The 7,677-nt window shown below is 43.2% G+C and overlaps 1 pseudogene; it reads left to right on the forward strand.

Moving 5' to 3' along the window:
* Window positions 1-4,621: 4,621 nt before the first annotated feature.
* LOC149056492 (uncharacterized) lies at window positions 4,622-5,977 on the forward strand (annotated as a pseudogene).
* The last annotated feature ends 1,700 nt before the right edge of the window (window positions 5,978-7,677 follow it).

The following is a 7,677-nucleotide window of genomic DNA, read 5'->3' on the forward strand; positions in this document are numbered from 1 at the left end:
TCAATTGGAATTTAGTAGCATACGTGAACCTTGCAGAGCCAAGCTACAAATACCAAACTATCATATCACAATATGAAGCCACGGCGAAAATTTGCGAACTAATGACACAGCGGTTCGGAAGTACAGAAATATCCAATGCATGCGAGCAATTCGTACAGTTATTTACCAGAGAAACTTTGCCTTACTACTTTGCCCTAATATTCATTACCGGACGGGATCTAACTTATGCGAGTTGTTGCATTTAACTAACTTTCCTAATCCTTTGAAAGATTGTAGAGTCAAATTGGTGACAGTGGAGACACCTATTTGGCATCGACTTTCAAAGGCAAACTCTTGGTTGTACTATACTAAACCAGATTTATGTACGATTATGTGCACAGACCCTCCCGGAACCTTATAGTTGAGATCTCAAGTGTGGGTAGGTTGACCGTCTCACCGTCTTGTAAAATTCATACGGAAAGTTCTAAACTTGTACCATTCTCCAAGATCAATAGAGATATAAAATTAGATTTAATACCAGAAAATTGAAGGTTTAAAATAAAATCAATGTTAACAGAAACTCTTAGTTCAGTATCATCACAAAACCTCACTAATGTAAAAATATTTATGGATTTTAACTCCCTGGCCCATAAGGCAATTGAATCAAGTAGACTCGAAACTAAACCCGAAGAACTATTGTTTATATTTAAAATAGAACTCCACATTACCATTCTTTATGTAATCATAATCTTTTTATTGGCATTTGTAAGTACCTATACAATATGTCGCGGACGTTATTGCAACGGCCGCGGCTGCTTTATTCTCGTCCGCGATAACGCGACAGGACTGGGTCGTGCGACGACCGGTCCGGCCGGCACGACAGTTCGCTTAGAACAACGGTCGCCGGACGTTAACCATATCCTTGTTTGTTAAATTAAACTATAATAAAGAATGTTAACTAAAAAATAACCGTGTGACAACATTTTTCCATTCCGTCAGACACCTACATTGGCGCAGTCGGAAAAGGAGTAAGGTAAGTGCTAATTTTAATAAAAAATAATTTTACGTAAATTAAAGTAAATTAGCACATATTGGGTTAAAAGAACCTACAAAAGGTGTCATAATCATACCGGTTACTAAATAGTTTATTCAAATTATTTTTTTTGTTATTTTAAATAAAATAATAAGGGCTTATCCAATCTAAGGTGGTAAAATTTGGCAAAATTTGCATAATTTAGCGTAATTCCTACTGAGCTAAACTTAGTTTAGGCTATTTATAGATTGGAAAGTACATATCTCTACCAGCGATAGCCCGAGTTACGTAAGTTCGTATCCATCGTAACTTAATTAGATAGATAATAGCAATTAAATTTAATCTCCACAATGGTTACTAAATGCATAAGTGAGTTAAATATTGTCGATATTAACCGGGAATTATCGAAACGTGGTATTGAGACCGGAGGGTCCAAGGCCGATAAACTCATAGCATTAGAAGAGTATATTAGGGCTAAGGAAAATTTGGATCCAAGATCAGTACGGTTTGGGGAAACTGACGAGGCGTCAGCCCAGGTACCGGAGGATAGTACATCGGAAGTCCAGAACAGTGGTGAAGAGGGCAAGACCGACGGAGATTTGATAAACCACTTCATGGAACAGATGTTAGATAGACTGGAGGGGCTGGAAACAACGGTCGACAAGCAGCAGCTAACAATTGCTACTCTCAGCGAGAGCGTGGAACGCTTAGAGCGGGAGTTAGCCGAAGAAAAGCGTAGGTCGACCGAACGGGTGGCAAAGAAGTTTGGCCGTAGTTTTACCGAAGAACCTGAGACTGTCCGGATGGCGGACGGTCGGACCCGAAAAATTACGGAGTTTTCCGAATTTCGGGCTCGAATAGTGGATCTTGAGGTAAGCTTCAGGGCTGCAGTGTTAGACGATCTTATAAGAGATGTCTTCCTGGGCCATGATTTCCTCGTGGAGCAGCAAGTCGCATGGGACTACAGTGGGTTGCGCGTGTTAGGCGTGTGTGGTTGGTACAGCCAGTTCGTGCCACACTATGCCGAGATCACAGCACCGCTCACGAGTCTGTTGGCCAAAGGGACCAAATGGCGTTGGTCAGAAATTGAGCAAGAGGCGTTCCGGAAGTTGAAGGAGTCTTTGGTGTCCGCACCACGGCTCTGCCCTCCTCTTCCAGGTAAGCCATTCAATTTACAGACCGATGCAAGCGAAGTCGGATTTGGTGCCGTGCTCTTCCAGCGGGGGGAGAGTGGCGATAGGAAAATCATATCCTACGCCCGCAAAAAACTCAATCCAGCTCAGGGAAGATACTCGGCAGTCGAATGCGAATGTCTAGCCATAGTTTGGGCAGTTGACAGGTTCAGGCCGTATCTTGAGTCTGGTAAGTTTATGTTATTTACAGATAACGCGGCACTCCGATGGTTACAGCAAGCTCGCTGTACCAACAGCAAACTAACGCGATGGGCGTTACAACTCGGAGCTTTCGATTTCGAAATCCAGCACGTGCCCGGAGTAGAAAATGAAGCGGCCGACGCGCTATCCCGTTGTCCGGCGTGACCGAATTTAGTGGACGAAGAATCGTTGGAGAATAATATCCACGACCCCCCTGTGATTCGGCCGGGAGTGTCCGAAGAAACTTCCGGAGTCTTCGGTGAACTGTCCGGAGTGCCCGGAGGATCCGGTGTGGGTGTCACCCGGTGTGGAGCGATCCAGCCGAAGAGGGATGACGGAAACGTCACATTGCGAGACGTCCGAGAGTGGCAACAGAACGACCCGAACATACGGGAGATAGTTGCCAAACTCTCCGGAGATAGTGCAAGGTTCGGGCGTCTGCCAAAGTTGTACGTCATCCGGGACAAGGTGTTGCATCGCCACCCTCGATCCATCACAAATGGTGAGGAGGGGGTGGTCGTCCCAACTGACAAGGCCCAAATTCTGCTGCAAAGGTTTCACGACCACGAAACAGCGAATCACCCAGGGTGGAAAGAAACGTACCGAAGCATAAAGAGTCGTTTCTTTTGGGCCGGTATGCGTGAAGCAGTGCGTAAGTACGTGCGGGCATGCGACGTCTGTGCACGTGTAAAATCACTGAATCGCAAACCTGAAGATCGGATGTGCACCAGGGTCCCACGTCAACCTTGGGAGGTGTTGAGCATCGATCTTATGGATCCGTACCCACGAACGCAAAGAGGTAAGACAACGATTTTGGTAGTAACGGATTGTTACAGTCACTGGGTAGAGGCGTACCCGTTAGGGAAGGCGGCTACCAAATCGATTGTGGATACGTTCGAACGGGAGTTGTTCCAACGGTTCGGAAACCCGAGGGCATTATTGTCGGATAGGTTAGGTTAGGTTAAAGTTTGAGAGAATACGGAGCTTTTTAGGGCTCCGTAAACCACCCACGACAAAAGGGGAACACTTTTGTCGCGACCTGTGAGCCGCACCGCGTGATGACCCGAGGGCCAAGTCGGTGGAGCTCACAGGTTTTGCACACGCAACGGCAAATGAATGCCGAGGATTTAATTAAAGGGGAAAATAATGTTAAAAAATAATAAGAGTTGTGTTCGGGTAATCATGTGGGTATATTAAATTGGTATTATCAGGATCATATTTAATATTACAATTTATAAATAATAATAAGAGGAAAGATATAATAGCTATAATATGATGTGTTTTTTTTTTATGAATATAATAAATTGGGCGCATGGCAAATGCGAAATAGAACATAATTTTGGCACATGGCAAATACAGAATAATATTAACAATTTTAATTATATTGGCAGAGAAACCAGGACATGGCGTTTGTTTACGTTGAACAAATTTACGTCGTCGCATGCTTTCCCGGCCCGCAGGAGGCGACACACCATATCACTCATGGTGTGTCCTCGCAGGGTTACCGGAAAAGCGTGCTGGTAAAGGGGGGACGGGGGAAATAAAAACATATTACGACTTTTTTATGAGGTGACTGCATGGTAGTTGTTGTAGGTCGGAGCTGTCGGCCGCCGCCCGGGCCCACGTGAGTTCCTTTAGCCCATCATGGTAGTTGATTGCATGAGTCGAAAATGGTGACGGCAGTTTGAGTGTTTTTTCTGAAGTCGGTTGTCGCGTGACTTGTTCGTCGTCGTTGCCAATAAATGGGTGTCGAGTTATTGTTGTCGAAAAGCAGGTGGACAGCAATTATTGAACGAAATACCGGCCAGGCCAAGCGTAGGTAAAAACAAAATGATTTTGGTTGAGCGGTGACCCGGCGACGGTGGTGTCCAGTTGCCGGCGGCGGAGCTTTTCGTGTTGAGTGGGGCAGGTCAGTGTAGTCGTTTCGTGGGATGACACAATAATTTCGGGGTGTTCAGAACTGTTCTGCCGGTGCGGTGCCGCCGGACGCGACAAAAGCGCCGACAGCAACGGCGGCCGTGTGTGGCGACTTGTGGACACCGTACACTGCGGGTTTGTGGGGGCCGGGGAACAATTATTACCTAATACTGCGGTCATTTCTGCATTAGCGCGCGATAATCATACAATATATAAATAAGATACGCTCATTAGTGGCAATATGGGTACAGGTATGTTTGTGATTATAATAATATTAGTGCAAAAAATGCTGTGACGTTACAAGTTCGTGTCCAAGGCAATGGGAGAGGCACTCAAGAAGTGGGGAGTGGAAGGTTGGACGACCCCAATATACCACCCACGTGCCAACCTGGTAGAAAGGCAAAATCAAGAGTTGAAGAAAGGGTTACGAACCTTACTTGTTGATAAGCCACATCATCTGTGGGATGTCTACCTGCCACATGTGTTGTTCTCCGTAAGAAACAGAGAAAACCGAAACACCGGACAGTCACCGGCCAAATTGATGTTCGGATGGGAGATCAAGGCCCCTGGAGATTGGCAGCTCGAAATGGCCGACGAATCTCCGGTCGCGGGCAAAAATGATCCGGAATTGGCTGGAGCAGACCCGGACCCTTCGGGAGGAATCGAAGATTCTCCGGTGGAACCGGATGATGCTCCGGTAGTAGAGGGGGCTTACCCGGTGACGCCCAGCTCCAAAGACCCCAGTACCCATAATACCCCAGAATCCTCGGGAAAAGGCAACCTGTCGGTAGGGGATACTACAAAGCGCACCCGCAGTCAAGTGCGGAGAAGCGATTTCACGCGGGGTTCGCACCGAAATGGTTAGGTCCGGTTAAGTTGGGCAAACCACTAGGAACCGGAGTGTTCTTGACGGAGGGTAAACACCCTACTAAGTTACATGTCTCAGCGATGAAGCGAGCTGTAGGACCGTTAGAGAACACTAACTAATTACACCTTGTTTCATAAGGCAGAACGAGTTAACCCACCACCGACCCGAAACAACCGGCCATCCCGTGGAATGATCGCCACACATGTGGAGAAGCTCCGGGCAATGGCCGAGCAGTTGTTGCGGGAAGCCAGGAGGCTGACGGGCGAGGGTCCGGACGATGCGGTCGGAGGTTGGTCAGCCGAACGGGCAGCCACCGCTTCGTTCCGCCGAATACGGGCAAGCCCAACAGCCTGGGCGCTGTGCGAGCGTGGTTTCGCCGAGGGACGACACTCCACTCGGGAGACCACTCCTTAGGCCGAGGCAAGGCCAAGGACTGGACCGCCAGGCCGAGTGCCACCCCGACGGACGGAACCAGCATATCAACGCCATGACGTACGGGACCGTCGGGGCCGGTTTCAGCGACAACAGCAGCAGCCCGCACCGCAGTCAACCCCACAGGCGTCACGAGTCCCGCAGCAGCCGCCGCCCCAGCAGCTACAGCAGCCGCCGTCCCAGCAGCTACAGCCACCGTCCCAGCAGCTACAGCCGCCGTCACCCCAGCCAAAGCCACCAACCCCCACACCTCCAATCCAGCCAGGCCAACCACCAGCTACACCCGAGGCGCAGCTAGCAGTCGTGGAGCGGTTAGGTTAGATGGAGGTAACCCACGAGATGGTCACGGACAACCCGGCGAGTAGGGCCGAGTAGTAGGGTCGCGTTTCGCGGACTGGGTGGAGGAGTGTGTCGCGGACGTTATCGCAACGGCCGCGGCTGCTTTATTCTCGTCCGCGATAACGCGACGGGACTGGGTCGTGCGACGACCGGTCCGGCCGGCACGGACAGTTGGCTTAGAACAACGGTCACTGGACGCTAACAATATTATTATTTGTTAATTAAGCTATAATAAAGAGTGTTAACTATAATAAAAACGAGTGACAGTTATTTTTCCATTCCGTCAGATACTTACATATTTATGTATGTATGTATGTATGTATGTATGTAACAGAGCATCCTTTAAGTTTTGTAACAGAGCGTCACTCATATAGTTTTAATCAAACCCTCACATAAGTCGTAATAATGTATCAGTGTTAATATATTATTTTTTTAAAGTGTTTAATTTAATAAATTACTAATTATATACCTAGTAAATCCGTGTGTTATTTCATTTGACGCCAATATTTACTATTTGAATACCATACGACGGTGGACTACACTTCAGTTTAATATAATTTATAATTATAAAATATTCATCATATATTATGATTAAAGTGAAAATCAAGTAATTTATTTGAAATTTTTGGAATGAATTTTTAATTTTTTTTGTATAATATAAATTTCGAAACATAGTAATTAGGGATAAAAATTAAGTGAACTTTATTTGAAATAGAGTTTTTAGTTATAACATATTCATACTTATATGTCTACTATCAGGCCATGCATAGACTTAGCCATTATAAATACGTAGTTTAATTTTAATATTTAATTATATTATAATAGATTAAAACTATTTTTTTTTTTTTTTTTTTTTTTTAATAGGAAAATTGAATAAAATTATTAAAAAATTAAAATCACACTTTGTATCTAAATTATGTTGAATATAATATAAACATAAGATAAACTTTAAAAATATTTAAGATGCAAATTATAAATCAGGTAAAATTTAATAATAATATAAAATTAAATCAACTTACTATGTCCTAAAACAAACAGAGAATACCCGATAGTAATTAATAATTGTATGATATATTTTATAATTATAAAATATTCATCAAATGTTATGATTAAAGTGGAAAATCAAGTGATTTATTTGAAATGTTTGCAATAAATTTTCAAGTTTTTCGGTAAAATACATATGTATAAATATTGAAACATGATAATTAAGGTAGAAAATTCATTTGGACTTAATAATTATTGCAGAAAAATCATTTTAAATTAGAGTTCTTAGTTATAACTAGGGAACGGATTTGAATGCAAATTGCATATTTTTGCATTTTTAAGATATTAATGCATTTTATGAAATTTTTTGAAATTTTGTGGTTTTTAAGTCATTTTTTCAACATTTTGTCCACATTCATTTAAAAAAAAATTAAAATACCGAAATGTGTATTATGTTACGAAATTTTTGTTGATACGTGTATTATGTTACAAAGTTACGAAATTATTTTTGACACGTGTAGAAACAAAATATATACATACAAGTTACAACAGATTACAAACAATAGGTAAAATTATACCTAACGAATATACCTAATAAATTTTTAAGGGTAAAAACAAGATGGACAGAAGATAATTGAAAGTTAATTAATTAAGGTTGTATTGTATTTAAATATTTTTTATTAAATTTATCAAAATAATGTGTTTTTTTATAAATTTTAAATTCAAAATTTTGTATTTATTGAATATAAACC

Source organism: Diuraphis noxia, unplaced genomic scaffold, assembly GCF_037042655.1.
Source record: "Diuraphis noxia isolate RWA-SAM2 unplaced genomic scaffold, SU_Dnox_SAM2 contig0003, whole genome shotgun sequence".
NCBI classification, from domain to species: domain Eukaryota; kingdom Metazoa; phylum Arthropoda; class Insecta; order Hemiptera; family Aphididae; genus Diuraphis; species Diuraphis noxia.